The following is a 6,644-nucleotide window of genomic DNA, read 5'->3' on the forward strand; positions in this document are numbered from 1 at the left end:
CTCAGCCCCCCCAAAGTTGATGGTCTAGAACATTTCAAATGTGTATTTAAAGTTAAGTTCATGTGGCACAATTCAGAGAACTTTACAAAAGAAGAAAAATAATACATTATATCCTCTTAAGCAAAATTATTTGGGGGTCTCTGCCCCCCCATCATTAACATTGGGGGGGCTCGAGCCCCCGTAAGCCCCATGGAGTCGGCGCCTATGCCTGCAACCCCTTTATTTTCGCTTCTGCTGTCCTCTTTCCAGTGCTGTTCCTGGATCTGACTGAAAATTTCTTTGTGATTGTTTCAAAATTCCCAATGGTAACACTGTTAAGCCTTGTTTTCATGTTAATAAAACATTCAAATGCTGACCAAGGCAAATTTATTGTATAAAAAAATATATAAACTAAAAACGTAACGTTTTCACCCTCTAACAGGGTCTTCTTCAGACGAAGATCTCTTTCAATTTATTGTGAAACTTTGTCTTGCGACGCCAAGGGTCCCGGGTTCGAATCCCGGTCGGGCTTGGTTGTTTGTGAATGTCCATTCATCAATTTCATCATTTCATCACTCATCCACATCTTCGCAAATTAGCCAAGAGGCACAAAACGCGAAGTAAAATAAACTAAATCAAATCAAATCAAATCTTTGTCTGAAGAACACCCTGTCAGAGGGTGGAAACGTTACGTTTTTAGTGTATATTTTTTTATACAATAAATTTGCCTTGGTCAGTTTTTGAATGTTTTATTTTTTTTACCAAAATTCCCGTTCCAACTTTTTAATTCCCTGTTCGATATGGGTTTAAATCCCCCTTGATAAGAGTTCAAACCTAGGATATCCAGCTTCGTAGCGTATTACATTCACTATCCTTCACCCAGTGGTCGATATAGTACATATTTAACCTACATGCGGTCCTATAAAGCACATATAGCTACTTGTTTAGTGCATAGTGGTTGTATATAATGCTGTTTGGTAAGTATAGGAACAATATGAGCGTCGAAAAGTGGGATCGAACTGGTCCATAGAAATACCCCCCTCATCCTGAATTGACATAGTTTATTGCAAGTTACAAAATAGCAGAACGTCTGTTAGTTTTATTGTTAATAACGGAAATAAAATTCAGTTAGTTAGTATTAGAACAGAATAACTAAAGAAAAACAGCATTAGATCGAAATATTGAGGTTACAATACAGGCACCATACCATTTAATCCAAAGAACAACTGGTTCCACAGTTTTCAAAATTCCAAAAATTAAGTTTTGTGAATGGTCAAACAACACAAACTTTATGACTAAAATTTATCCTACTTTTAAATCTTTTCCCTGAAGGTATCTAAAATTTAATAACAAAATATAACTGTGCATTTCAGTACACATTGCATGAAACGTACAAAAAAATAATAACGAAAACAGTTGTGCTGCATATTAACACTTCTGATGGATAGAGTAGGGATGTCTCCTCAAGGATATAAGGACAGTAATAATAAAAATAATAATAATAATAATAACAACAACAATAATAATACATTTGGAATAAAATAGTTTATTATTACGAAATTTTAATTATTATTATTATTATTTAATAATTATTATTGTTATTATTCATAATATTTAAATTTCTTGCGACGCGCATGGGAACAATTATGAGTGAACCCCCCGAAAATTTCTCCTGCCTACGGCCATGTAGCGTAGTGAAAGGTGTAGGTAAATTTCAGTGTTTGGAAGTAACTAGTTACAAGTAACTCAGTTAGATAACAGTTATTTTTTTGAGAAAATGTAACTGTAACTAGTTACTTTTAAAAGTGAGTAACTGTAACTGAGTTACTTTTTTACGATAGAAGTAACGTTTTAACAGTTATTTCTACAGTTACTTTGCGACACTTAAATTGCTATGTAAGTGTCATAAATTATTGGCGATTTAGGACTCAAAGTGAGCTGGAATTTAGTTTCTGCTGTGATATAAAAGCCCAACTTTTGAAACATTAATTCTTGCAAACAATAGATGGAGAGGAAAAGAGAAAGTAGTGGAAGGTAAGCTTCTAGGAGGAGAATTCCTTCCTATTGCTGACAGTTTGCCATTGTCAATTGTGTGCTGTGAAGTGTCTCTTGTTTCTGTAGTTTGTTCATCTGTGGTTATAACTTCCCCCTTCTGTAAGCAGCATCCGATAGTTTCTTCCTTTGCTATAATATCGGATTAAGTTGAAAAGGGACGTACTACAATATTTCAGTGTTTTCATGAAATAATTCAACAAAACTGGTAGTATGAATGAAACTGAAAAAACGAGAGCTAGCCATTGAGCATATGAATGGAAAACAATCCAATTGTTTCCACGTGATTTCATTTATTTCAGTTCCTGATAATTTAAAAATGTTAGTAAAAATATTTTCGGTTAGAATTAGCGTATTTACGATTATTCAGCATTTCTGGACATTTTGAAACAGTAATATATTTTGGTAAGTGATATTCGTTTAAGATTTAAATGAGAACCCATTTTCTTAAAATAAGAGATATTACAGATCTCACCATTATTATCGATAAAACAGTGAATTACAACACTCAAGTGGAAAACTAACGAATCAGGAAGACCCTAGCCATCATTCTTGCTTGTTTATGTAATCCTCTCAGAGAGAACTGAAGGGGTAAGTTTAAAATGCCATTTTCACCTTCATTGATAACGCACAATTATAGGCTACTACATTATATTTTTTATCATTTTCTGGTTCATAAACACTTGAAATTATACAACATGTTAGTCTTCACAAATGTTATTACAATTAATGATCGATTTGTGTAATTTGGTTGCAAGAAAATTTTCAGCAGAAAGTAACTGTAAAAGTAACTTACAGTTACTTTTGAAGTACATGTAACTGTAACCGAGTTACTTTTTAAAATGAGTAACTGTAACTAGTTACTTTTTTAAAAGTAACTTTCCGAACACTGGTGAATTTACATTGCTTTGATGGAGTCAGATGTTTACTCAGTATGAAAGCTTATCCTTTTTTTTAATCCTTGTTAATACAAGAGCCGCAAACAAAAGGTCTCGTTTGTTTCGAGGTGAAGTATTACACAGTGGTTCGGATCTATGTGAAACTGAAAGTCTAGTCTCCGTTGTCTTATGAGGACAAAGTGGACATATAACAAACTTCGTCGAACTTCTTTTCACAACAAAAATAGTGCAAATATTAGGGTTGAGCTGATACCGATGTTTCGGTACATATCAGCATCGGTAAGTATACGTTCAATTTTTTCACCCATAGCATTGTTTTTAAGTGGCTGGAAACGAGGCCTACAGCAAATCGTTTCGTCTGTTAACATGTGTTCTATTCAAAGGTGAGTTCACATTTCCTTCTGCCTCTGCCATCCTGGGAAGCAGATGACAGGATCAAAGAGAAAGTGAAAGCTGAATAGAAACCTGTCCTGGAAGCAGTTACGGCGATTGGGGGGGGGGGCGTGGGGAGGCCGTTGCTCCCCACACACATGTAGCCAATTTGCCCCACCTCACTATGGTAAACCTTATCTAACAAGGAAAGTAAACTGCCCTTGCCCCTCCGTTTTGGGACCCAATCACCGCCACTGCCTGGAAGGCATGTAACTGCGTCGTAAACGCTTTGTGGAATAAAAGTAATCATACATTGTCAATTTTTGCTCGCAAACTCGTGGGGTAAAAAAGGTGGACTTTTTTTTTTAAACCAGACAAGCTTAAGTTTTAAACCAGTTCTGCCACTCTTGACTAATCGCGAAGGTCAGGATGAGTGACGATATGATGAAATTGATGAAGGGAAACTCACAAAAAACGCCCGTGCCCAGTTCGCCATTCGAACCTTGAACCCCCTGGCGGAGCAGCGCGCTGTGCTAACCACTCCACCACGGAGCTCAGCAGAATGACGGTACAGTTCTCAGATGTATTTTCTTGCATTTCTGTAACAGCTAGACGCTTTTCCAACTTGGCAAAGGACGGAAGCGTCATTAGCCAATCTTCTGATGGGTGCTTTGGTGTGTGAAGATGCGAGTATCGTTGTACAAGATTCATCACTTTGTTGATACGGACACAATTGCAGAATAATATAAATAATAATATAGAATATTTTATTTTTTGTCTGAGACAGATAATCCAGATTATCATGTATACAATCTGACAACACTAGGCATAAGACAAACTCCCTTGCACAGATTTGTTCCCTTGTGTGTGGTGTTGTTGTCTCGTATTAACGTACTTTACATCTCACCCGTTAAGATTTCGATGAGATGTGTTTACATTACAACATTTGACGCAATTGCGGACAAAATATCTTTCTTCCGTGTGAGTCATCTCAATCGTTGAATTTCGAGATAAAACCGGTATTGACGGTGGAAAAAGAGTTCAAGAAACTGATGTCCTGTTTAATTTCAACAACTTGTTTATGTAGTGGAGTGCGGTTGAGAAGGGATTTATTTCCTCACTCTTCTGCTGGGTAAATCACTGTTTGTTTGCAAATAAATGAGAGGAGAGATGTACAGCTAATTGTGATTAAAAAAATATTAAATCATAGAAATTATTTTTCCATAAAACTAGCCATTTTATTATTATCATGACAAAACCTAGTCATACTATAATTGAAATGTTATTGTTAAAATTAACCAATTATTGTTTATTTTATTATTATTATTATTTAGATGGCGGTTTTGTTATAGACATCGGAAATGAGGAAGGGGGTGGGGTAGCGCATTTCCCTAATAATCCAGAACCTATACCCAGCGTCTCCCCAAATAACTTTTACATACACGAGATGAGATCTCTTTTGTCAGATATCGCAGGCCACTCTCTGCATGCTAGTGGGTGTTGTTATTTATAGTCACTTTTCATGTTTAGCACAATTTTATGATAACACACACTTACTCTCCGTCCACAGCAAGAACGAAGTCAGTGCAAGAAGAAAAATGTGACTTGCGAGCTTCCTCATTCGTTAATTTTCAACTCATAGATGGCAAAATGAGAGCTGATTACTAAAAGTATACGTAACTCCCCCCCTCCCTTCGAAAATCCTGGACTCACCACTGATTCTTTCTAGATACGTGCCTCGTTCTCCCCTACCACTTTTTAACGATTGCCACCTTACTGAAACCTTACTTCATATGAAACTTATCACTGAATGTGTAGCTAAAGACTGGCGTCTCTAACCATGGACATCCGCAGGATTTTTTCCAGGGAGGGGCAAGCAAGGTAATTTTTTCCAAGGGGGGGGGCAAAGGACACATATTTTCCTCCAAAATAGTGATGCCCTTTCAAAAAACACTATTTCATGCTGAAATTAACATGTTTCTTCAACGAATTTATAATAATTAACATAAATTACTGTGATTGAAATGAAATTATGTGTGAAATATATAATTTTTAGGTACACATTCATTTCTCTAACTATTTATTATGAATTCATGACGACGAGTACAAGATTCTTTCTACTAGGTTTAAGTTTATGTGCAAAAGCAAGAACTGCAGGTCTCATAAAAGTGAAACTGCAACGGAGGTAATAACTCTCCTGTTAATGAATCACGCAAACGATCGAGACTGATTACCGTGCATGTTCAGTGTTGAGTCACACCTCAGTAAATACATTGCGTTATCTCTTACACGAACGCGTCCAGTACGACAGTGGCGGAGCAGAGACATTTTTTTTTATCTCCTCATGATTTCTTTTAGCTGTCTGTAACGTCAAAATAGTTGTCGAACACTGTTATGATTGGCCACATGACATATGTAATAGTGATTTTTATAAAAAACTGAAATGAAACTGAATACATTTTTTCACGCACGCACATACACCATCACACACACGGGCGTAACTTGAGGCCTAACTTTGGGGATGAGGAATGAAATTTAGGACTCTTAGGGTGGGAGTTCAAAAATCGAAATGTTTTCCATCTCATGACAATAGTGCCCAGAACTATTTTGATAAATAACTGTTACATTTGAGAAAATATAAAAATGATTCTTAATTTCTTTGTTCCTCAAGTCCCAGGATATGTAATAGGTCGGTCCAACCAGTTTCGGGGTGACGTGTGGTCAGCACAGCACGAAGAACACCCAGTCGTTGTATGTTTCCATGACCACGTTGCGGTATTCATTTGTAGCTCCTCAATTTCCTCACGATGGTGGGTGGCCCCGGTCCCAGGCCGAAATCTCAGGAAAAGCTGTTACGCTTCACCCAGGAGACTCGAACCAGCGCACGTCCCGTAGCCGGAGTCAAAAGCCTGACGCCTTGGACCACACGCGGCCACGGTGTGGGACTAGAATTTCTAAAAGTTTTGGAATTCATGAAACTTGTGCGAAAAAACGCATGCTTGTACGTATAGTGCATAGTGACTGAAAAATCATAGCTGGAGTGGGGTAACACAAATTATACTTCTTCAAACAGGGAATAGCATCCCCCAGAGTTCCACTCCACTTCAAGCACTGTATATTGCACTGTTTTTTTTATAGGGGTGAGTTGCACTGAACTTTTCTTTTTATTACACATGTATATACGGACATATATTATATTATCTAAATACGAATTATGCATTATCTTTTACTTATCGGTGACGCGCAAGGACGGAGCATTTCCAGCCAATTGGTCTCTATTGCTAGCTCCGGTTCACTTCATTGCAATGATTAGTACCGAGTGTGCATCGAGGGTTCAACGTC

The sequence above is a fragment of the Lepisma saccharinum genome, chromosome 3 (assembly GCF_977018435.1).
Source record: "Lepisma saccharinum chromosome 3, izLepSacc3.1, whole genome shotgun sequence".
Taxonomy (NCBI): domain Eukaryota; kingdom Metazoa; phylum Arthropoda; class Insecta; order Zygentoma; family Lepismatidae; genus Lepisma; species Lepisma saccharinum.